The sequence below is a fragment of the Anabrus simplex genome, chromosome 2 (assembly GCF_040414725.1).
Source record: "Anabrus simplex isolate iqAnaSimp1 chromosome 2, ASM4041472v1, whole genome shotgun sequence".
Classification (NCBI taxonomy): Eukaryota; Metazoa; Arthropoda; class Insecta; order Orthoptera; family Tettigoniidae; genus Anabrus; species Anabrus simplex.
The window spans coordinates 50,356,621-50,382,884 of NC_090266.1; positions in this window are offsets into that span (position 1 = coordinate 50,356,621).

The window sequence follows — 26,264 nt, forward strand, 5'->3', positions numbered from 1 at the left end:
AAAGGATAATAAACCCATTCTTGATGAGGAGCCCTGCTTCTCTGAGTCCTTACACTCATTACCTTTGGTTGGAGTGATTTTATCTGATACCCGTCTCTTGTATCACGGCATAGGTAAATTCCAATTGGAATATCCGGCCTTGGCACCCATCATGCAAAACTTGAAGGATGGGAAAATCGTTGATTCTTACGTATTGAGGAACGGAGTTCGTTGTTGCCCCTCCCGCCATGATCTTAAAATGAAGGTCGTAATTCCATCAGTATTGGTACGAATGATCTTTAAGTATTTACATGAAACTCCCCTTGCAGATCTTCAGGGAGTATTTAAAACCAGGGAGAAGATCATAGAAAATTTTATTTGGAAGGGAATGGACGGGGAAGTTCGTGAACTTGTGAAGGCGTGTATGATTTGTAGGATTAGTAAGCCATCTATTAATTCCCGGGTTGGGTTGTTGTCTTCCACGCAAGCTATCTGTCCCATGGAACGTCTATATATCGATTTCGAAGGTCCTCTCCCGAGATCGAAGGCTGAATCGAATAGGTATATTTTGGCAAGCGTTGATGGCTGCACTCGTTTTTCGTGGTTATTTCTGACGAGGACGGCCAACGCTGAGACAACTATTAGGTGTTTGAAGACTATATTTTCATCATTTGGTTCTAGTCAGTATTTGGTTTCGGTCAATGCTAGAGCTTTCACCTCTAATCCATTCAAGAAGTTCTGTTTTAGCCTTTCGATTTCTCACGTCACGACTTCCCCTTATTATACTCAGACTTCGTACGCAGGAATTTACGCTCTGCCCTCATCGCCTTCCATCATCACGATGTTCAGAGGTGGGACACCTCCTCGCCGTGGCTCGCTTATGCATTCAACTCCACTGTGCATGAGGCGCACCAGTTTTCCTCTTTTTCGCTCATGTTTTCGTTTGTTGGAAACTCCCCGCTTTCAAATTTGTAGCATACTAATGACTTGTTGCCCGAAAGGGTGGGATCCCCTTAACATTCGGGCTAATTGGAAGAAAGCTAAAGGGAACCTAAAGGCTTCTTATCAAAGAAAACAGGAGCGCTACTATAATCAAAATTGTTGGGCAGATTTGGCAGTCTGTATTATTTTTCCCTCATTGAAGTTAATTTGTATGTGGGCAAATGCCTCTAAAATTGTTAAATATTTGAGAATTGTTTTGTGATACTCGAACGAGAATGTATTCGAGAAACACCCCACTCATGTTATGAAAAGAACAGTGGAGACTTTGTATAGTGTAAGGGCAGGACCCCATTTGAAGCAATGTTTTTCTTGTTGGAATGCATTGTAGTAATAAATATCTAGCATAGCAGATGGCCTCGGTTTCTGATAACTTTGCTATTGCCCTTATTGCATAACTGGTAAATGGCTCTGATCTTAAAGCCCGCACCTTCCTTATTTCCACTTCAGCTGTCATCTTAGTGCAATTATTACTATTAGATGCGAAAAAGACCAGAAAACTGACCACGCAAAGCTCACTTAGAAGTTGTGCATTTCCTTCTTTGCCAGGCACCCTTCAATTATTCTCTCATCGTGGTTCTCTCTTCTTCTGTCCACTTAGCTCCTGTCTTCTCCTTGTGGTTTCTCTCTGACTCTACTTCCCACTTGTTGATTTTCGTTCTGTAGCAGGTTCGGTCAGCGATGTCGGCCACTTTGATTCCTGATTTTTCCAGGTCTTGGCGGATTTCCGTTGTCCACCTCTTTGTTTTGATTTCTGTTGCCTCAAGTAAGATTCTTTATTATTATTATTATTTCTTTTTTTGCTATTTGCTTTAGGTCGCACCGACACAGATAGGTCTTATGGCGACGATGGGATAGGAAAGACCTAGGAGTTGGAAGGAAGCGGCCGTGGCCTTAATTAAGGTACAGCCCCAGCATTTGCCTGGTGTGAAAATGGGAAACCACGGAAAACCATCTTAAGGGCTGCCGATAGTGGGATTCGAACCTACTATCTCCCGGATGCAAGCTCACAGCCGCGCGCCTCTACGCGCACGGCCAACTCGCCCGGTATTATTATTATTATTATTATTATTATTATTATTATTATTATTATTATTATTATTATTATATCAGCAGAGTAAGGTAAGGTGAAGTTAAACTTACCGTGTGAAGTACTGCGTTCAATGTATTGTAGTACATTCCGCAAAACGTCAGCATTGTCGCAGACGAGTCTGTCCCTTCTCATGTATACCTTGAACGATCCATTAATTCTTAACTGCAGCTCCGTTCGGAAAAATACATGTATAGAAGGCAGACGTCTGTTTTTAGAACTGGTGTGCATATTATCTGCGAGCTTCGGCAGCATTTCGAACGAATTCCCCGTGGATCAAAATAATGTCTGGGTATTCGTCGCTGCTGAACACACTAGCCCTTGCTGAAATGCAGTCAGCAAATATAGTGCGGCTGTACCAAACACCAGCCTGGAACTATGCGGTGGAAAAAGAGGTTTATTAATGCAAGGGGTGCATTAGACCTGTAGCGTTGAATAACATATTACAAGCGACAGGCCGGTTCTTATCTCTTCATATTCTGGCGTAATCTGCCCGCTGGCAGTAGTACCCCTGTGAGAATTAGTTGGTAGACATCCCATTCATCATTTATGCATGCGGGACATTTATAAGTAGAAAGTACGGCGTTCGGGAGCTACCTGGTATATATTTCTCAGTGATATTGTTCCTTATTCATTACTGGACGCTGACTTTTCTTTCGCGGGACCGCTGCATGCGTAACGGTCGGTCCATTGGCTACCGCGGTGAATGGTAATCAGAAAGTCCGCAGCCGCGATTGTCTCGTAAGTTCTTATTATAATGTATACTTGTGTTTTATACATGTTTGTATATTTTTCATTGTATTATAATTTTTGTAAATGTTTGTATAACAATAATAATCAACTATGAAACATATAAAGATAAACTTACTAACGGTTTTAAGCAAGAAGGTGCAGGAATTACCTCCCTCTCTATCTTTGTATCCGTTCGAACAGTGGAATAGGAAATTCTTGATTGCTGAGAAAGACGAAGTGAATTTGTAGGGGAACGTTCCGGAGGGTAGCCAAAGTTATCTACAGTCTTTCTATGAGTACTGTTTTTCGCTGTGTAGGCCTACACTTCATATAACAAATACCTTCCGCTTCGAGAAATGTAGTTACCAATCTATGAACTGAACTTCGACTTGGAAGCTTAAAATCAGGGAATCTCTCTTGAAGCTATCTCCGTACAACGCGAGCCGATTGGTGCTCTATTTGTAAAAGAGCAGACTACTTAGTAAGCTCTTACCCATGGGTCCATCTCTGTATGAGTTCCAGCCAGGTTTAAAACCTTAACTATGAACAGGAACTTAGAAATCTTCCAAAATTATCCTTCATTCTGACATGATATTTCTCATGTAAGTTCATTTTTCTTTTAGTTCTTTCCTATCTCTTCTCTTGCATTTAAGTGATTTTTCCTTTATTAATGTAGGTGTTTATGTAAATATGTAAAATATAAGATTGTACAGGTTTTATTGTGTATATTTGTGCAAATTGTAATTGTTTGTATTTTTTCTTTTTAAATTAATTACTATTGAACGTATAGTTTGTAATTCGGTGTAATACTGTTGCTGATCCTAAATAAATAAAAAATAATATCCTAAAAGTTGGAGTAGTGTAAAAGGTGTGAAATACGTCACGACTGCTACAGGGTATCATTAAAATATTCGTTCTCTTAGTGGAACTGATATCCTTCTACTAGAGTGCCCCGTATGGACTATACTTTGGATCTCACCTCCTGGTGCATGTATGAAACGAAGAATTAGAAGAACTAACTCGAAAGCATTGTACTGTACTGTACTGTACTGTACAATAAGCCATACGGGAAACATCATGAATTTCTAAGCTCATCCCGAGTGGTAGCGAACGTTTGGTCTGCTAGAAATTAGAAGGTAATATGTGGTGTATATAGTTTGCCTCATTCTAGTACCTGTTAAAATAACATCGAGCTCAATTGAAGACATGCTCGCAAAAACGGTATAGCCCTCACTTTGCTTCAAAGGAGAAAATTTAAGTTTTGCAAACGGAACAAAAAAATATACTACATTAATTTTACCTGGTGTATTGCACATCAAATCAAAGTATACATTCAGGAAAATCTTTTCATAGCAATTTTAAGTTATTTTATTGCAGACTAGCGCTGCAGTAGCTAAACGAACTTAAGGGAAGTTGTATACTCAATGTACATGTGTTAGTTTTGTAACATACCTACCTGACTTTGTGATAAATGGAAGGGAAATACAAATAATTCTGGCAATAAATTATATAATATAGATAAGGAAAGTGTTGTTACAAACAAATAATACATAACATATCAACAAATGCAATAATGAGGTTGGTCTACAGGTACTTAATCCTGTACCTTAACCTAATCATAATCAGGAATATCAAAAAGTGGATCGTCTTCTTCTTCTTGAACGGGACTACATGCATTGGAAGCAAGATTTCTGTAGTATGCATGATACAGAGGGGGTATGTAATCCAACAAGTCTAAAATATCCTTGATTTTGGGTGGAAGTACAGGCCTAGGTCTGTTGTTCTTGCATGGTAGGTGTTCAATACCGAATGATGGTCTACCAGGTACTTTTTTTCTGAGATCTACAGAATCATACTCTTCAATAGAAGAGTATGAGTACTTGAAAAGTAACCTAAATGGATCGTCTTTACTGATTTTACAACATGTAATCTTGCTTAATAATACCTTTTGCTTCGAATCAGAGACTGTTGTTTTCGTTATCTTATCCAGTAAAGGCGAAGCACTGATAAACATGTCACGTGTCATCTTTACCACTGCAAACGGCTTCTTAACAATAGTCTTCCTAATAAGTTCCATCCATTGATCTGGAATGTAAATTGATGACGCTTGCCTCTTTTTCTTCTCTATAAGGCCAAAGTCTCTGTCACATGGCAAATGCGTGTGACCTGGCACTAAATATTTATGCTCTATTATATTAAATCTTCCAGTCTGGGCTAAAAACATCCAAAAGCTAACTAAAGAAAAGTTCTTGTTTTGACCAAAACAAGAATCAGAATATAGGTACTATCAGGTGGTTAACATTATCAGGCACGGAAGTCATAACATAATGCCGAAGGCATGAGATTATATCATCGGCCCCCCTTCCCGCTACATCCTCACACCACATAAACATTGTTGCCAAAATTCAAAGTCCAAAGCTGTCGTTTATAAAATATTATCCCTACACTCAAGTGGGGAGTGGGGAGACATTGCTGCATGTCAAAAGCAATCACATGAACAGTGCTGTCTTCCTTAGCTGGTTGTGTGTCTGCTTTTAACTGCTCATAGGCCGACTCTGATTTTCGTTTATGCATCTCTAACTTACATTCCAGATCTTTTTCTTCAGAGGATCATTCTCTGTTGAAATTTGAATGTTTAAACTGTCACATATTCTACATGTATCACTACGAGGTGGTTGGAACGACAAATTATAATATTTATAGAAAATCTTTCTGTAAATGGCAAGGCTAACTGGTGTCCTATTTTCCTGGGTGCACTTGTACATATAAAGGTTATACAAAACACTAATATTGAGTTCTCCACTTAAGTACTTCATGTTAGGATTCTATTTCCGAGAATAATGACTCGACCGCGTGGGGAAACTGTCAATGTGCTCCCTTACGTAGTTTATATCTGCCTCTTCTGTTTTGTTGGGACGGTTTCCATGCTGATCCCTCTGATCCAACTAAAACAGAATAATCCATGTTCTCTTACAACCTTGTTTTATTATCTTGAAGCACAACCTAACTTAAGTAGAGAACTGCACGTGAAAAGTGATTAGAATCACAGTGATTGCTTACCTTGAAGGTGCCTGAAGTTTTCTTCTCTTCAATTATTCGAGAAAGTCGTCCATTACTCAATCCAAATATAGACAATAGAGCCTTTTTACAGATTACAACCTCTGTTACATCTACATGAACATTGTCTTCTACTGCTACGAGAATCGTTCACATATCTTCGTTTCACTGGGCAAATCTGTACACAGCCAGAAATGTACGCATTTTGTAAGTCATGGTCACCCAAATTTCAGAAATTGAGAAAAAATCTTTCACGATAATCTTCTGTCACCTTTTCAAAACACTTACGCGAACAGCGGCAGTTTGCACCAATACCCTTCTTCTCTATTACAACACCTTTGTAATTAACATATACCTCACCACTATTCCTTTTCTTTTTCTGAATTTCCCGACACCATTTTGCAGGATTACTTTTCCTTTTACGATAATTTCCGTACATTCCTTCAGCTCGCTCAGCAAATTCCCTCTCTGTGTCCCCCATGTTTGTTGTTTACAAGCAGTAGCCAGGGTCACCAACATTGATACAATGAACATTCTGGAGTAGATACATATTCATATATAATCAGGGACATTGTATTCTCAGTAATGATTTTTTAAATGATAAGTTACATTAAAATTCTTACGTAATGTTCATAATGTTAGCCGCTCTCGGCAAACTCGTTGTTTCAATCATTGGTTCACCACCACACTACACCACAATGTTAGTGCTAAGCCTGCAATGTTGCGTACACTTATTTAATTTCTGCTCTATAGGGGTTAGCCCATTTTTGCATTCTGACAAAGGCCCTCAGGTTAAACACTCAAAATTTCACCTACTGTATTCCTCTAAATGATCCCTCCTGATATTAGCGTATGTAGGAATAGTTACTATTCATGTTGCTCAATAGATAGCAGCAATTAACTCACTTTTTTTCAATTTTGAGGGTTAGACCGTTTTTGCGAGCATGTCTTCAATTATATTCCTAAGAAACGTCGTTGCGTTCAGGCGAGTACGTTGCACAGTTACGATGGGTTTAGGTTTATCAAGAGTATTATAGGCACTCCGGTTTTAACGCAGTTCAATGTGCTGCAGAAGTAGAATTGAGGAACTCAACTGGAAAATTAACCACATCGTCGCTGTTCACGACCGAGTTAATTGACATGTAATTTCTTTCTTCATCGGGAATTCTCACCATGATTTTCCCATTTATTTCTATAATCTGTTCAATTTTTGTAACCAAAATAGCTGGCCCAAAAAGCCACACATTGCGAGCATCATTGATATTGTGAATGCCTTGGGAAACACTGTCAGTTAACGCATCGCCGGTCAATGACTCAGGAATGGTAATATTATCAACAAGATCCCCGTAATATTCATATTCTCTCCGACTGCCAAGTTGTATACGCTTGTTGGTTATGAGGAAGAGCCTCTCAATCGACGGACATCAGTACCACTCGATGCAGGGCTCGAGACGCCTGGAAGGAATGCAGGAAAATGTTGCAAGGATGTGTTACTGGTCCTGACAAAGAGGTGACAGTTCCAGTACTGCTGTTATAGCACTATTCATTAAAAACAATGTAATTACCCTACTTCAGTAGTTGAGTGTCCGCCACCGTAGCGGTTAACGTCATCAGCTGTCATCCTTTGAGGTACGGATTAAATTCTCGGTACTAGTAGAGATTTGCGAATAACAGGAGGGGCGGTATGTAGTTAAAATTGTGCCTGCAGCTCATCTCCATCGGGATCTGCCTGAAAAGATCTGCTTCACCTCAGCACTTTTCTTTACCGTAAAAGTCGTGAACTGGGAATTGGACAATAGGATGTATTCCGTGCACATCATCCGCCCTCGTACCAGCTGCTACAACTGTCAGTGTCTGCCGGAAATCTCTTGCATGTCATGCAGACGTCCGCTCACGGCCTGCTTAGGGTTAGACAATACAAATGAAGTGTCGGGAACGGTTAACCTTTCTCCTCCGATAAAAATGTTCAAGGCATGAAAGATTAGAAATTTCTTTTCCTGCCTCAGACTACCAAGCAAGAATCTCACTGGTATTTTGGAAGGGAGGATGCGATCAGTGGTTTAAAATAAGTTGGATGCCGGGCTGAGTGGCTCAGACGGTTAAGACGCTCGCCTTCTAACCCCAACTTGGCAGGTTCGATCCTGGCTCAGTCCGGTGGTATTTGAAGGTGCTCAAATACGTCAGCCTCGTGTCGGTAGATTTACTGGCACATAAAAGAACTCCTGCGGGACTAAATTCCGGCACCTCCGCGTCTCCGAAAACCGTAAAAGAATAGTTAGTGGGACGTAAAGCAAATAACATTATTTATTATTATTATTATTATTAATAAGTTGGGTGAAAATCAGCTCACACAAGGGCTGTCACTGTCAGAATTTTTTTATACGCGCTAGGTAATTAAAAACTGCTACGAAGTGATTAGACAGTTATGTCTATGTCTCGCAGATCTAGAGAAGGCATAAGACAAAGTGACGAGGGAAAAGATGTTAGCCGTTGTGAGGGATAACGGGATTAAGGTTACTTTAGTAAAAGCAATCAAAGGCGTGTATGCTGAAAATTGGGCTACAATGAGAATTGATGGTAGAATGAGTTCTTGGTTTATGATACTTACAGAGGCTGTAATCTTTCAAGTTTGTTGTTCATAGTTTGATGATGATGATGATGATGATGATGATGATGATGATGATGATGATGATGATGATGATGATGTTTAAAGGGACCTAACATCGAAGGTCATCGGCCCCTATGTTCATAGTTTACATGGATCATCTGCTGGAAGGAATAAAATGGCAGATAGAGATTCCGTAAGGCCTATGCCGACGACGTGGTCTTAATGGAAGATTGTGCCGAAAGCCTGCTGTCTAATATCATGGAACTTGAAAATAGCTGCAATGAGTAAGATATGAAAATGAGTCCTTCCAAGAGTAGTATGTAAAAGACCTATGAGAACTCAATGTCGGGTTAGGAATGCAAAGCTGGAACTGGTAGATAATTTCAAGTATTCAGGATGTGTGTTCTCCCAGGATGGTAGTAGCCTATATTAAGTGAAATTGAATCAATGTGCAGTGAACGTAATACAGAGAGTTGGCAGTTGCGATCAACAGTATTCTGTAACAAGGAAGTCAGCTCCCGGACGAAACTATCTTTACACCGATCTGTTTCCAGACCAACTTTTCTGTACGGTAGTGAACCCGTACAGTGTCCTGTACAGCTCAATGGAATTATAGGTGCCTTTCTACTTCATTAAAATCACTCCTAAAGGTCGCGTCATTGGTAGCAGTATGGGCGATTCATATTTTAAAGTGATCATTATTTTCTTTGCCTCCCTTATGCGGAGAGTTCATTGTATAGAGCTGTATCAATTTCTTTAACATGTCATATTTGAATAAATTAGTATTCGTAACCCCTATTTTATGATTCTTGTCATTTGTAGCAGTGCTAAGCAGTATCCAGTAGGCATTTGAACCCAGAGATCCTACTTTCATATTATATACATAGGGCTCCATCTTAAGTATTTGTTTCTTTTTTCTTTCTTTCGAACGTACCACTCCCCAAGTGCTCAGGCTGCCGGGCCAGCACAGAAAGTAGGAAGGGGAGCGGTTCGAAGCTCGTTAAGCAATTCGACCCGCTCTTCAATCCAATCTCATCCGTAGGTGTTTACCCCGTTACGTGGAGGCATTCTTATGCGTGGGTCATCCATTCGAGGCCCGGAAGGGTGTATACTTGGCGCCCTCCGTGGCATGCCATTGTTTATAGTTTACGCTGGAGCATTTTTAGTAAGAGATAGGCCGCCCACAGGGAGGATAGTGTGCTATGATGGAGTCAAATTGCCAGGTTCGTGCCAAAATCTGATTACATTTGGTATAGAACGGTTTGGCAGTTATTTGAAATGGAGTACCAGCCACGTAACCGAACGGATGGAGACGTTAAGCACATGTCCGAAGTGCTGATTCATAATTATAGATTGGATACTGCAATGGTTGTTCAGAGTGTGTGATACTCAGCAGGACTGTCATGGTTATCGTACGGATGTGCGTAAGTCACAACTCGTGATGATAACTCACACAAGATGAGCCATGAAAGGGAGCGACGTGAATAATAAATAGGACAGGAAAATGACAAGTCCAGTTTCAGTGGAAATCCGCATGAGTGTCGCTCATAAATTAAAATTGGTACCCGGGACAGACTATGAAGTTGTCAGTTCGTTGGGAGACAATGTTATGGTTCTCTCAGTGTGAGGTTAAAACGGCCGGCAAAATTCTTCAAATTTCGCTAGTTACGGGTATCAGCCGAAGATTGTGCGCTGAGGTAACGAAATTTGGCAGATATAAATATTTTTTCGAGAGGGCTTTAGACGCCGCGGATGAGAGCAAGGTACCTCAACCCATGCTCTAATTTTGCGCAGTGACGGATGCGATGTTGCCAGTTTGAGTAGGGTAATTGACTGCTAACGTTATCTTATCAATCTCAAGGTGATAACATCCATTTGTGACTGGGGTATTCCATGTTTCCGGCATACGTAAAATCGAGCCCACGGTAGGCCGCGCGCGAGACTGGAAAACTTATTCCAGGTTAAGGGCTAACGTAGAGTTATTATTATTGTTATTATTATTGTCGAGTGATATGATGAAATTTCCTATACAATGAATTGTGACCTTAATATGGTAGGGGGCGTGACATAAGCCGTTTGTAGGCTCAGTTTGGATTGATTGTTGGAATCTCGAGTAAAGATAGGTCACGCTGAAATTTATATTTAAAAAAAAAATTGAATGTATCTATGCTTTCTGTCGATCACCGGTGGTCAATTTTCTGCCCACGGGAGATCCGCTTTCTCCAAGATAGAATCTAATATGGACGTGCAGGTCATTAGGGAAATGATGTGCCAATTATTGGCAGAACACACGGATTTTTTTAAAGAACAATTAGAACGGCAGGCAGCGGATGTTAAAGCGCAGTTGGCGGAACAGGAGAAAATTTTAAAGGAACATTTCGAAGAACAACTAGGTAAGCAGGCAGCAGGCTTTAAGGCGCAGTTTGACAGGCAGTCAGATCTTTGCCAGGCTCAGGCGGCTACGAATAAGGCTTCGTTAGACGAGCTCGCAGAGGATATGAGATTAGGTCGTGAACGTAGCGACGAGAACGCCGCGAGGCTGGAGGCAAAGATGACTGAGGCGTTAGAGGGGAAGTTAGAGGACGTCATCCAGCAATTAAAGCAAGTGGAGATTAGGGTGACAAATAGGATCGACCTGACGGACACCAGGGTAAGCGCGTGCGAGGAAGAGATGGAGAAGGTGAGCACCCGCGTAGAGGAGGTTGCAAGAGACATGCAGGAGGCCACGGCGGAAGTCCGAGAACTAAGGACACAGACGACGGAGGCCCTCGACAAGGTGGCGAAGGAGATCAGTGACCGCCTGACCCAAGTGCAGGATATTGCGACCGCCAAGCTCAAGGAAGTCCAGTCTCAGGCCCATGGAGAAGTCATGGAGCTTCGGAAGGAGGTGACCGAAGAGATGGAAGCGGAACAAGAAGAAGTCCGAGGGAGAATCCAAGGCCTGAACCGACAGGTGGAAGAGTGGGGCAACAAGACTCACAAGGCTGCCGTCCAAGTAGAGGTCCACACGGAGCTTATTAAGGAGATCCGGGAGGAGGTCGAGTTGTTAAAGTTCCAAGAGGCGAGTGGTGAGATCGTGATGCTATCGATCCTCAAGAAGCAGGATAGCGTTGACAGAGTGAGTCCGCCCAGTAGTATTGGTCACGAGGCCAACGTTGACATTTCGCAGGGAAATGAAAATGCACAATTGCATAATGCACCTCGGGGACAATCGACCCCGCAAGAGAGTGGAGCAATTCCAGTATATAATCTCCTCCGGATGACGAATGAGGAGCCGAAGAAATTCGGGTCAAACACCCATCTTACCCCGAAAGGTTTCCTTGCTGAGGTAGACCAATACTTCATTGATCATCGAGTTCCAGCGGACCGGAAACTCAGAGTAGTCGAACGGTACCTAACGGATCAGCCTTTGGTCTGGTACCGGGCGTTCAAATATTGTTTCGTTGGGTACGAGGAGTTCCGGCGGCGCTTTCTCGAGAAGTATTGGGGGATCGAGACGCAACAAAATTTGAGACTGGAATTGTATTCGCGAAGGTATTCTGGCGCAGGGCAGACCCGTTTCTGCGAGTACTTCGTGGGCCAGTTGTTGAAGTTTAAAGAATTGGATAGTCCTCCCACAGAGTTAGATTTGATTTCCGCCATCGGTAAACAGCTCCCACCGGAAGTGCAGAATGTGCTCATAGCGGCGAATGTCCGAAATGCGGTCGATGCTGAACAAATATTGAGGCAGCTCGATCAAACGAGTCGACTGCAGGCTCGACATCGCCATAGCGAGGCGGTCCATGTTGTCGACTTAGCTCAAGATGAAAGCCCACCTAAAAGGAAGAGCCAGGGGACTAGTACGAATGAAGTTCGGGAGATGTATCCCTCGAGAATCAGGAGTGATTGGGGATCCCAGACATGGAATGGACCGAAACGGGAATAACAGGATGGCTGGAACACCCGCGATCCAGGACGTCGGGAGAGGATGCATCAGGGGCCAAGACTCCGGTATCGCCAGCATGGACAGCGGAGGAGGCCGCACCAGAACTGGGGACCGAGCGGACAGCGGTCGACAGGACAACGACCAGGAAGGAGGGAAGAGTACCTACGAGATCGCAGGAATGAATCACGACAGTATGTGGAACAACTGCGAAACACGCCGCCCGGTATTGACAAGTGGCAGAGACCCATACAGGGTATGGCCGCCGCGGGAATGTGCGAAGGGGCAGAAAGCCTGCAACTGCAAGCCCACAGGAAGGAAGGGCGTGGAAGAGAATTGAACACCCAGGCTCCGGAGTATGCCAGTAGCTCCGGAGCGCAAAAAAATTCACATAACCAGTGAGGAGATAGCCTGCAGTTCGGGGAGCAGCCATTCTTTCGATTAGCAGTGGACGTCAGTTACCATAGCTGCGTGGGTGATCCAACCCGAGGATTTGATCGAAGACGCACGCCGACAGAATAAGAGGATTATCAGGGAATTACCAGTGGTGTACATCAGAGCTAATGGATTGCGCGTGCGTTCTCTTGTAGACACGGGAGCCAGCGTAAGCGTCGTATCTAGAACTCTCATACAGGAAATCCAATCGAAGGAGCAGATCCCATTATTACAGGTCTCTAACATGAAGGTACGAGGAATCATCCCAGATCGCACCACAGTGTGCAAGGCTCAGGTTTATTTAGATTTGCAGATCGGAGAGGCCATTACTTCACACCCATTTATCATCCTCGAGAAGATGGAATACAACATTATATTAGGCGCCGACTTCTGGAGGGACTATAAGGCAGTTATCGACATGCACCGCAATGAGATCAGGCTAGAGATCAACATGCATTCCGAAGGGGTGAAACTAAATGAAAGTGGAGACTGCGTAGTCGATGTGAGGATTTGGACTACTCAAGTGACCTACGACGAGGAAGTCCGTCCTGAGCAGATTCTGGATGGGAAACATCAGGAAGAAGAGATAATAATCGGACTCGAAAGAATGGTTGCAGACTTGGAACAGGAAGAGGAAGAACCGACATTTGAGGAGGCAGTGCTGTCAAAAATTAATAAAGCAATGATAGGTGAAGAGGGAAGAGCTAGACTGAAGGAAATCTTGGAGCGCCACCGCGATGCATTTGGGTCACAACCGGGAAAAATTTCTAATTTCAAATACAATTTCGTCGTCACAAGTTGGGAACCTTTTCGACGGAATCCGTACCTGATTCCCGAGAAACATGATGCCAAGGTACGACCTATCATCAAGGATATGGAAGAAAACCAGTCAATTTCCAAAGCTCCGACGCCATTTCAAACCCTTTAGTCATCGTGGAGAAGACGAACGGTTCGTTGAGCGTGTGCCTAGACACATGTGCAATTAACGAGCGCTTGGTACCAGAGTACGATAGGGCACCAAACATTAAGGATATTTTGAAGAAGTTTAGTCACAAAAATTATTTTTCTGGGGTCGACTTGAGATCGTCCTACCACCACAATGAGTTGTCTGGGGAATCCAAGGTACTGACGGGATTCATGTTTGACGGACAGACGTACGTCTGCAGTCGTTGCCGTTCGGCATCAAGAACGCAGGAGCGGCCTTGATAAGGGCACTTGATAGGAATTTGAGCGAGCAGGTGAAGAACTTTACGGTGCGTTATGTGAACGACATTCTGATTGCGAGCGAGACTCTGGAGGAGCATTTGGAACACTTGAACCTGTTATTAGCAGAATTGAATAAAAACAACTTCAAAATTAATTTGGATAAGTCGAACTTTTGCCAGAAAAGCGTTTTGTTCCTGGGACAAGTCATAGATTCGGAGGGTGTCGCTCCGAAACCCGTTAAGATTCAAGCTATTCAAAATTTCCCCAAACCAACACGAGTCAAACACACTGTATCGCGATTGACATGTCTAAAGCATTTGATAGGGTGGATCATGGGAGACTACTGGCAAAAATGAGTGCAATTGGACTAGACAAAAGAGTGACTGAATGGGTTGCTATATTTCTAGAAAATAGATCTCAGAGAGTTAGAGTAGGTGAAGCTTTGTCTGACCCTGTAATAGTTGAGAGGGGTGTTCCTCAGGGCAGTGTTATCGGACTTTATGTTTTCTTATATATATAAATGTTATGAGTAAAGGAGTGGAATCGGAGGAAATGCTTTTTGCGGATGATGTTATTCTCTATCGAGTGATAAATAAGTTACAAGATTGTGAGCAACTGCAACGTGACCTCGGAAATGTTGTGAGATGGACAGCAGGCAATGGTATGTGGATAAACGGGGTTAAAAGCCAGGTTGTGAGTTTCACAAATAGGAAAAGTCCTCTCAGTTTTAATTACTGCGTTGATGGGGTGAAAGTTCCTTTTGGGGATCATTGTAAGTATCTAGGTGTTAACATATGGAAAGCTCTTCACTGGGGTAATCACATAAATGGGATTGTAAATAAAGGGTACAGATCTCTGCACATGGTTATGAGGGTGTTTAGGGGTTGTAGTAAGGATGTAAAGGAGAGGGCATATAAGTCTCTGGTAAGACCCCAACTAGAGTATGGTTCCAGTGTATGGGACCCTCACCAGGATTACCTGATTCAAGAACTGGAAAAAATCCAAAGAAAAGCAGCTCGATTTGTTCTGGGTGATTTCCGACAAAAGAGTAGCGTTACAAAAATATTGCAATGTTTGGGTTGGGAAGAACTGAGAGAAAGAAGAAGAGCTGCTCGACTAAGTGGTATGTTCCGAGCTGTGAGCGGAGAGATGGCGTGGAATGACATTAGTAGACGAATAGGTTTGAATGGCGTCTATAAAAGTAGGAAAGAGCACAATATGAAGATAAAGTTGGAATTCAAGAGGACAAACTGGGGCAAATATTCATTTATAGGAAGGGGAGTTAGGGATTGGAATAACTTACCAAGGGAGATGTTCAATAAATTTCCAATTTCTTTGAAATCATTTCGGAAAAGGCTAGGAAAGCAACAGATAGGGAATCTGCCACCTGGGCGACTGCCCTGAATGCAGATCAGTATTGATTGAAGATTATCAGGCAGTTTTCGGGAATCTGCGGGTTTTTCGCCGATCATTGCCCCAGTTACACAGAGGCGGTAGCTCCTCTTCAGGACCTCCTGAAGAAGAATAATAGATGGAAATGGGATTCGACCTGTGACGAAGCTTTCCAAAGGACAAAAGAATTACTTGCCAACAGCATCAAGCTTGGGTACCCCGACTTTTCGAGCAAATTCGTGGTCCAAACCGATGCATCCATGATAGGTGTAGGGGCGGTATTGTACCTGGAGACGCCGGATCAGGAAAAACGCAGAAACTACATCGCGTTCATGAGTCGTAGACTTCGGGCTCATGAGTGCCAATATACCGTCACGGAATTAGAGATGTTGGCAATTGTTACAGCCCTCAGTCACTGGAGGAAGTATATATACGGATTCCCGGTCGTGCTGCGGACAGACCATAAAGCTTTAACCTTCGCTTTGAAGTCGACGATGGCATCCAAGAGAGTAAACCGCTGGACGTTATTCATCCAACAATTCTACTTAGAGATCCAACACTGTGCAGGAAAGGACAACGTGATTGCTGACGCATTAAGTCGAAACCCCGAACCGGAAGCCCAAGTTATTCATCGCATAGAGTTGAGCGGGGGTGACCGTGAGACGCTGGACAGGCTGCAAATCATCGGAGAAGAGCAAGAGAATTGGCCCGCGACCAGACGATTGAACGATTTCTTCAGGAAGAGGATACCAGCAGGAACGCCTGAATACCAGGAGATTGAGAGACAGGCATCCAAATATAACTATTTCAACGGGATCCTTCACCAGTTCATAGATGAAGACCATACGAAGTACCGTATTGTTGTCCCGCCCGTGCTGCAAGTGGAACTGATTTGGCTCGCACATCATTCCATCCGTCATGCGGGAATCGATAAAGTTACCTCGACACTACAGGAGACCTTTGTCTGGCCGAGAATGCGGCGGATGATTAGGACCGTGTTGACAACCTGTGATACTTGTCAACGAATCAAACCAAATACTTATCTCCTCCTGCAACCACCTAAACCGCTGTTGCCAGAGAAGCCACGAGAGCTATTTGCGATAGACTTTTACGGGCCCTTACCCAAGGCAATTAGAGGGTTACAATTAATTTTGGTCTGCGTAGATGTTTTCTCGAAGTATGTGATTATGTGCCCAGTAACGAAGGCGAACTCCAGGTCGGTACTGACACAGATCCGAAATAAGATCATTCCATCTATGGGGAAGCCAGACATGATATTGAGTGACCATGGGTCTCAGTTTACGTCCGCCATGTTCAAACGCGAGATCGAGCAACTCCAAATCCAGCATATCTTCAGTTCTATTAGGCATCCCGAGTCCAACCCATCAGAAAGGATCATGCGCGAAATAGCAAAATTTTGCAGAGTTTATTGCGCCAGACAGCATTGGCGATGGGTTGGAGTTCTTCCAATCATCATGGAATGCATCAACGGTACGATTCATGAATCTACGGGGCAGATCCCGATAGTGGTACATTTTGATCAGAAACCAAAGAGACCGTGGCACCGCGTGCTACAGTGCCCAGAGGATCCCAGGCCTTCGGCTGAACTTCGTGTGAGGATAGCTTTGGACCATCTGAAAGCCCAGGCAGAGAAGAGGCTCAGACGTCATCGAAACCGGAGATTTCACCGGTCACTTCGTGTGGGAGAACTAGTTTTAGTCAAACGACCAGCTATGTCCTACCCTCCGAGGAAGTACTACCACAAGTTTGCAGAACTTTACATCGGGCCATATAGGATAATCCAGAACCTAGAGAATAATGCCTACAAAGTACAGTCAATGGATGGAAGAACAGAGGCCACTTACAATGCTGCGAATCTCAAACTCTACCACGCCCCAGGACAACACCCTGAAGAAGGTCCGGTGGAAGAAGAACCAGGAGAAGCTGAGGATGACGAGGACAACCCGGATCCAATGGAAGAAATGGAAGCCGATGAAGAAGATGATGCCGTGAATCATATTGGTTTGGAAGAAGGGAGCGAGTCCGAGGCATCAGCCTGTGAAGATTGTCCAGAATGCTCTGAGAGGACCGGTCTTAGGAACGCTTTAATAAATCTGTGCTACCAGATACAACTGGAGAACACAGAGTTGACTGAGAAGGTCTACAAGTTACGCGAACATCACCAGTGACTACTTTCCGAGACAGTTGAAAAGGAAAGAAAAATCCCGAGTTCGTGATTTTTCTTGGATGAAGCAGGGGGAGAATGAAACCGTACAGTGTCCTGTACAGCTCATTGGAATTATAGGTGCCTTTCTACTTCATTAAAATCACTCCTAAAGGTCGCGTCATTGGTAGCAATATGGGCGATTCATATTTTAAAGTGATCATTATTTTCTTTGCCTCCCATATGCGGAGAGTTCATTGTATAGAGCTGTATCAATTTCTTTAACATGTCATATTTGAATAAATTAGTATTCGTAACCCCTATTTTATGATTCTTGTCATTTGTAGCAGTGCTAAGCAGTATCCAGTAGGCATTTGAACCCAGAGATCCTACTTTCATATTATATACATAAGGCTCCATCTTAAGTATTTGTTTCTTTTTTCTTTCTTTCGAACGTACCACTCCCCAAGTGCTCAGGCTGCCGGGCCAGCACAGAAAGTAGGAAGGGGAGCGGTTCGAAGCTCGTTAAGCAATTCGACCCGCTCTTTAATCCAATCTCATCCGTAGGTGTCTACCCCGTTACGTGGAGGCATTCTTATGCGTGGGTCATCCATTCGAGGCCCGGAAGGGTGTAGTAGGGAAAGCTGGGAGGATTCAGGATGAGTTATTCATAAGTTAGAAGTAACAGACTTGAATGCAGCAGGAACAATCGCTGGTAAAACAGATGGGAACAATGGCAGGACGGTGCGTGGAATGAGGAGATAAAATGTAAGTTAGGAATAAATTCCTAGGATGAAGCGGAACGCATAAATCGGCATCGGCGGTGGGTCATATGAGGCGAATGGAGGATGATAGGTTACCTGAAAGAATAATGGACTCGGCTATGAATTGTATGAGAAGTTATGGGTGACCAAGACGACGATTGTTAGACTTAGTTTCTAATGATTCAAAGTCAAGAGGTACGGAACTAAGTGCTAGTTACATATGTGGAGGTGTTAGTAGGTCCACAGGGGCTTACGGCCACGAAACTGGACGGCAGAAGAGTTTATAATGAAGGTTTATGTATGCTCTTTTACATTACAAAGTGTTCTTCGGTAAGAACTCAATGTCAGTTTAGGAATACAAAAATAGAACAGGTAGATAATTTCATGTATTTAAGATGTGTGCCATAAATACAAGGCACAGGAAATACGTAAAAAGTCTTAAATATTTATCTTATTTTTGTCGAAGGAATCAATATGTACCCCGAATTACGTCAGAAAATTTTAATTTCTGCAACGTTTGCTTGATATATTCATGTTCATAAAAAACAGAACACCTTGAAAGACTAGAGATAGAAAGTTCATTTTCACAGGACATGTTCTTTAGTATGTTCTGCAGAAACGATCAACATTTCAGTCACCTAGGTTCAGCATGTGTCCTGGTGCCTAGTAGGCACTGGGTCGTCCATGGGCAATGAAAACTTGTTCCATGCGTGATGTCATTGACGAGTATAAGGTATAGCCTGGGGTGTAGCCATCCATGCTGCATTCGCCTGGTTCCACAGTTCATCTTGGAATTGAGTCACAGTGCCGCACCCGTCGCTTCAACATATCCCATACATTTTCGAATGGTGACAAGTCAGGTGATCGAGAGGGCCAGGGCAACAATCTGACATCCTGTGACAACAAGAAGGCGCGGTTTGTGCAACAACAAACATGTGGGCGCGCATTGTCCTGCTGAAATGTGGCGTCTGGGGTGTCGTGCAGAAAGGGTATGGCTACGGGGTGCAGAATGTCATTCACGTAGGTCAGTCTGATCACAGTGCCCTGGATATGCACTAACTGTGGTTTGTGGTTGTACCCAGTAACACCCCACAACATAAGGCCTTGAGTTGGCGCTGTATGTCTTGTGCGAATGCAGTCAATGTGATGCCTCTCCCCCTGTATGCGGCGAACCAAAATTGGGCCATCATTTTCTAACAAACTGAAACTGGTTTCGTCCGAAAACACTATTTCCTGCCATTCATGTCCCCAGTGACGTCGTTCCATACACCATTGCAGTCTAGCATGTTTATGCACATTAGAAAAATGTAGGCGGAGAAGTGGACGACGGGCCGGTAACCCAGACTGTAATAAACGGCGATGGACTGTCAGTGCTGGTAGTGTACGATGTGTTACACTGTTCCAATGTTGCACCAGAGCCGGGGAGGACGCAGATCTGTCCTGCAATGCCATTCGGATGTGGTGTCGATCTTCTCGGGGGAAGTGGTCTGGGTGGTGCGAGCAGACACACCTTGTCGTGTTCTACGGCCTTCTGTGAACCATTCTGTACACACCCGTTGCACTGCCGACACACTTCGTCCCACACGAACAAAACTTCGCAGATGGATGCATCACGTTCTTTCATGTCAATAATGCGCCCTCTTTCCTTTGACTGTACAGCTCTCGCATACGTCTGCGACGCATTTTGCACGTCTGCTCATGTCACACTGATCCATTACCTTCGGTTTATAGAGACAACGAGAGCCGGAGGCACATTATACTAGTCGGTGGTGGTGCGCCGAGATATCGATGTGGACTTTGAACCCGAGGGCCGACATGGTTTAAATGCTAATCATTTCTTCAAAACATACTAATGCACATGTCCTGTGAATTGTACTTCATATATCTAGCTTTTCAAGGTGTTCTGGTTTCTATGAACATAAGTATAGTTTTTATCCATAGGCTCAACATCAACGGTGGCATCTGAGAATTGATTTTAGAAGTTCCCGAAACAAATATTTCACCTCGTATGAATAACAATGCTTACAGCCTGAATGGTACTGCCTTCTCTCGTGAACTTTAATATACATGAGAACCTATTTTCACTAAATTCCCTTCAGCCATTTTCTCGTGACACGCGACCATGCAGGCAGACAATTAGATGTGATGGTAATTTAAAAATTGCAGTTCCTTCTTATTCTGGCCACGACCGTATCATAATTACCGATTTTGACAAATTGTGACCAAAGTACATACAAGACTCTTATTTTACACATATGTATTGAACCCTTTAAGGTTCATAAAGGATACCTACCTTCCTTACCTATTAGCAATCGGCATTATATCTGTCTCTTGGGTCGTTTACGGGTTCTTCGTCACTTGCTTAGGTATTAGGTGGGTTTCTGTAAATGTAATCCATTTACTAACAAGGAATCAAAACTATAATAGTCGTGGTTTATTCAAGAAATAATTTGATTGTGAACTTTAAACAAGATATTATAACTCGAACTCTTACTTGTTCGACCAACACAATCAACACCGATAATTATAATGCAGAAGAGAGATGTACCGATTTTAGAAGTTTTAACTCAACTACCTGATAGGCATCCTTATTAGAAACCACTGTCACAAGTTAAGAGTGAAGAAAAGAAAATCTGGAAATCCTTAAATTCGGATTCCATGTGAGACTTCATGTACCATCATATTGATTCCTGATGATCCAGCCCTCGTAACACGAACTCTGGACTCTTGGTATAATTAAGGCAGTTCAATCGGTATGTGCCACTCAGTGGTTGTACGGCATGGACCCTTAATTGAATCCATGTGACCTGCGACTATGTCATGGACCGACATCTAAATTTGCAATTTTACGTTAAAGTCATTGTGGATGATGACCGCAAGGAAAATGATGCTATAATGGCAGATGGCCTTAATCTAAGTTACTGAGGTTTATGACCCCATGACCATCCAACTTTCTAAGCTGAAGGCTAAACACAATTAAGTTACAGTGGTTGATGAACAAGCTTTCCACTTTACTAACCCCAGCACATTTAATGCTCAATCAATCAAAGTCAAAAATACAACAACAACAACAATACTCACAACACTTTGTGGCAGTAAAATCCTTTACATTCGGACACGTCCCCTTAGGTTAACAATTGAATTTTCCCACCAAAATAAACTAAGATTTCCAGAATACATTTTCAAGTTAACCACTTGGTTTAAGTTATTTCTCTAATACGGTTTCCACTGAGTTTAATAATTTAATAAAATGAAATGATTTTTATAAATCCTAATTAACAACAAAGTTTATCTCCCCGGACGAATGGTTTCTTTAACATATCTCTACTTAAATTTACTGATGTAATTTGATTATATCGTTCATTGTCACTCGCATCGTGGAGACTGGAAAATGTACATTTATTTCCAGTATTATATATTTCATTACGTCACATCATAAAATCTACTTTTAATACTAACATTTATTACACTCGCTTGGGTAACCCTAATTATTAAGTACTCAAATCTGCACAAGTGAACTCAACGTAAATAAGCCAACACTATGTCACCTCCCAACATGACATTTAAAATAAGGCCTTGTGCATCCGTCAAAAATAAAATCAATAACTACCATCAATAGTCTATTTTGGACATCCCCGGTAATTCTTAAATCCGCTCATTATTGTCTCATTTCCCTCGTTTCAAATATACGTTCAAATGTCGGTTAAACAAGGTAATATTAAAGAATGCGATTTAATAACATACACATTACACAATGATAAGAATTTCAATTAGTTTCTTTCAGAATTACGGGCTCCATTCTAAAGAATGCAATCTGATTTTCAACACGTTGACCATAAAAAAACTCAAATTAATGTTATCTTCCAAGGAACGGTCTACCTGATCAGCTGTCCAGCGGAGCTAGCCACCCCTCCTGTCTTCGCCTGACAAGAACCATATGTTCTATTCTCGTTTGAACTAGTCTTTAAAGAATGATATATACGATCTCACTGATAAAATTACAAATATGACATTCCTGGCTCAAACAGATTATAAGCAGCGCACAGATTTACTTTAAGATGCCACTCAATATTCATACATATCACGAATCTACACATTTACGTGTAATCCATCACAATTTCCATCTCAAAACAGTAGACAAATAAATCCCTCGTGTTGACACAGAAATTCCCGGCATCATTTAAAGGCTACCAACCACATGACTCACAAAATCCTACCTCAACTCACATTTTCGCAACATTTGACCACTTGCTTAAAGACAAAATTCTCGACGACAATAAAATGGAATATAACTATCAGGATCCACAACGTTGTACACACACAAATACTCTGATAATAAAACATCTCCTCATAACCTGACCTCGTATTTATGAACTAGATTTCACAAAATTTACTGTTATCTTCATCGTCAGTTATACACAGTTTAAAAAGGACGTAGAAACAGCAATCCCTTCGTAACAGATATTTATTGATCTCGCCTCGTAACTTTCCTTAATAAAAATTTTATCTTGCTCCACACGACTTCGTGCCTTCATTCGACTGAAAATGAGTAACCACGGATTTCTAATACAATTTTCGTCATAATTTCAAGCAGAAAAATTTCACTTCAGAATAAACATCTTAACTGGACACCAGAAATACAGAAAAATAAACGCACGGAAGTGACAATCTACTTCAGACATTATATCGTTTCATAACCATCAATTGACTATTTTACAGCACTTCACACGGTACTTCGCAAAAATTCATAATTTTATCCAAGCGTAAGAAAAACCATGACCTTTCGTCATATTTTTGACACTTCACGAAAGTAAATGGGTGACCAAACTACGTCACAAATACACATACAAAATAAATGGTGACATCATGAAAGAAATAAGCAGGTGGTCACGATGATCATTCATCTACCTTGGACGTACGCCACCTTTCTTCATGTGAGTTCACCAGTAACATGGTCAACTTCCGAAAAATGGCCGCGAACCTCCTCCGCGTCTTTGTGTAACGCGTAGGCCAAACAAGATAAATGCACCATTTATAGTAGAGAGCAGGAAGCGAATTCGCAGCCTTGGCTATGTAGGGCGCTGCACTCGCTACTAAGAGCAACGCATTGCCAAGCGATTATTCGTCTCTGGGCTGAGGATTCTTACTGCGTTCGAGGACTGTGTGACTGTTCCTCTTAACGCCCTTCTCTTCATACATACACAGCACACCACAATACTAACCACAATAGAAACATGCTATAGCGAATACATCTCTCCACATAGGAAGGGAACCCCGTCGTAAAACAGGGCCAAATTCATATCAAGTGTTGGCCCAATTTAATTCGCATTAAAGCCAGGGAGAAGAGAAATTATCGGAAATAGAATACAATTCAACATCTTCGAAAAATTGCTTTTTTCCAACAGTGATGAACGTTTCCTGCACGGCTGTTGGTTTATTCGTTTCCAATCAAATGCACAGTCGATATTCAACAATTGGTTGATGAAAGATGGAACCGCCGACCTTCTAATGTATATCTAATGAAAATGGAGGGGATTTGGCTTGGTTCGATTGTTTTCATAAATATCAATACAGTATTTACTTCAATATTTTAGTTTTGACTTAGCTACTTGCGTTGGGTCTCTTATTTCCAGTGCTTCCGTGGTAAATGTGGAAGCAATAACTGGAGAGCGTAGTTCTGGAGAAGATTGGTGTGATCAGGGTCTGGAGAAGTTGATGTGACCTTTAGTCTTGGGCGAGGTTTCAGGGGAGTTACTAGTGCCGAGGCTCACGAGGGAGGGGGATGTGTTGTCAGTTAAGGGCATGCGAGTATTTCGGGAGGCATGTCTGGGCTGTCAGGGTCCCGATTACTCAATTCACCGAGGTGATATTGACTTTTGGAATGGTTAGTGTCGTGGGTTCGTGTTTGGTAGGGGAGTGGTGGGGGGCAAGTTCGCGGCTGATCGGTAAGCCAAGGTGATCCGTGGTAGAGGGAGTAGGGGCAGGGTTTCGGCTAGTCGGTAAACCAAGGTGGTCCTGGGGAGGTGGGGCGGGGATGGTAGTGGCAGGGTCTCGGCTTGTCTGTAAGCCAAGGTGGTCCTGGGTAGGGGGGATGGCAGAGTTTTAGCTAGTCGGTAAGCCAAGGTGGTTATGGGTAGGGGGGATGGCAGAGTCTCAGCTAGTCGGTAAGCCAAGGTGGTCCTGGGTAGGGGTGGGTGGCTAGGTCTCTTCTAGCATGTTCACCGAGGATAGCCTGATTTCACTGGGCTGTTAGGGTTTCGGCTACCAGGTTCATCGAGGATAGCCTGACTTCACTGGGCTGCCAGGGTCTCGGCTAGTCGGTAAGCCAAGGTGATCCTGGGTAGGGTATTAGGGGCAGGGTCTCTGCTAGTCGGTAAACCAAGGTGGTCGTGGATAGGTGGTGAGGGGGGGTGGCAGGGTCTCGGCTAGTCGGTAAGCCAAGGTGGCCCTGGGTAGGGGGGATGGCAGAGTCTCATTAAATCGGTGAGCCAAGGTGGTCCTGGGTAGAGGGAGAAGGGGCAGGGTCTCGGCTAGTAGGTAAACCAAGGTGGTCCTGTGTAGGTGGGTGTGGAGAAGGTGGCAGGGTCTCGGCTACCAGGTTCACCGAGGATAGCCTGACTTTACTGGGCTGTCAGGGTCTAGGCTACCGTATTCACTGAGAAGTCTAGTCGGCAAACCAAGGTGGCCCTGCGTAATAGGGTGGGCAGGGCCTCGGTTGCCGGGTTCGGTAAGGAAAGGTGGTCCTTGGTAGGTGGTGGTGGGTCCAGGGTCTCGGCTACCGGTTTCACCGGTAATGTTAGTCGGTTAACCGTGACCGTCCTGTCCGAGTTGGGAAAGACGGGTGAAGGGTTATTAACTGAGGAAGGGCTGACTTTATCGGGCTGTCAGTGTCTCATCTAGTCGGTACAGCAAGGCAGTCCTGGCTCCTGGACTTGGTTAGTTACATGGGTATAAGCCGAAGAGTTTCCAGGGGGCGGGGGGAGTTAAAACAGTAGAAGTGTCAAACGCACAAGCAGACCGGGTTGTGTGGGACAATTTGATGCCCGAGCCGAGTCGTAACAGTTCTAGTTTCTAGAGTAGTTGGTGCTACAAACAAGCCGCGAACTCAGGTCAGCAAGCCGTGATGACAAATTACTGGGTTCTGCCCCGGAGTGGCAGTCTGAAGACCGGGAAGCTGAATAGTTAGCGACGGGTGAGCCAGTTTTCTAGGCTTCTGTCTCATGCCGTTCGGAGCCTGACCACCGCGAAGCTGCTACTTGGCTGGGTGGTCGGCGGGTGTCTGCGTCTTGTGACGTAATTATCCCACTCGGACTCTAGAACTATTTTAATTTTTTAGCTTAAAATCGTTTTAAAATACCGACCGTGACAGTTCAGGTCATCTAAGCACAGGTCATGGTTGCCACTATGTATACAAATAATTGCGTATGGCCTCCGGAAAGGCCTCGAGCAGGCCTACAGTCAACCTGGATGTCTGTGAGCATGGAGTATTACCTAAGATTATTTCTAATGTTGAAGACGGCACGCACACACACACACAGAAACAGAGCGAGACGAATTAACCAATTAAGGTTAATATCCCCGATTCGGCCAGGACACCCTGGACCAAGGACCAGCATGCTAACCATTTAGCCACGGAGCCGGGCTCCACTATCTATCGACCGACGAGACAGACAAAAGTTCCCTCTGGTTGTATATGGCTTAGCCTTCCACGTTTCAACCGTTACGAGTCTTTGATGATGGGAGAGGGGTTATCTCCCGTCACTAAAAAGGACACGTGTAAGATCTTACATAACTGTGTATTTCTTCAAAATAATGTTTTTTAATGTCCTATGATACTAAAAGTAACTGTGACTAAATCTCTGAAAATGATCGATATTGACACGTACAGTTTTTATGTTATCAATAAAATACTCGTA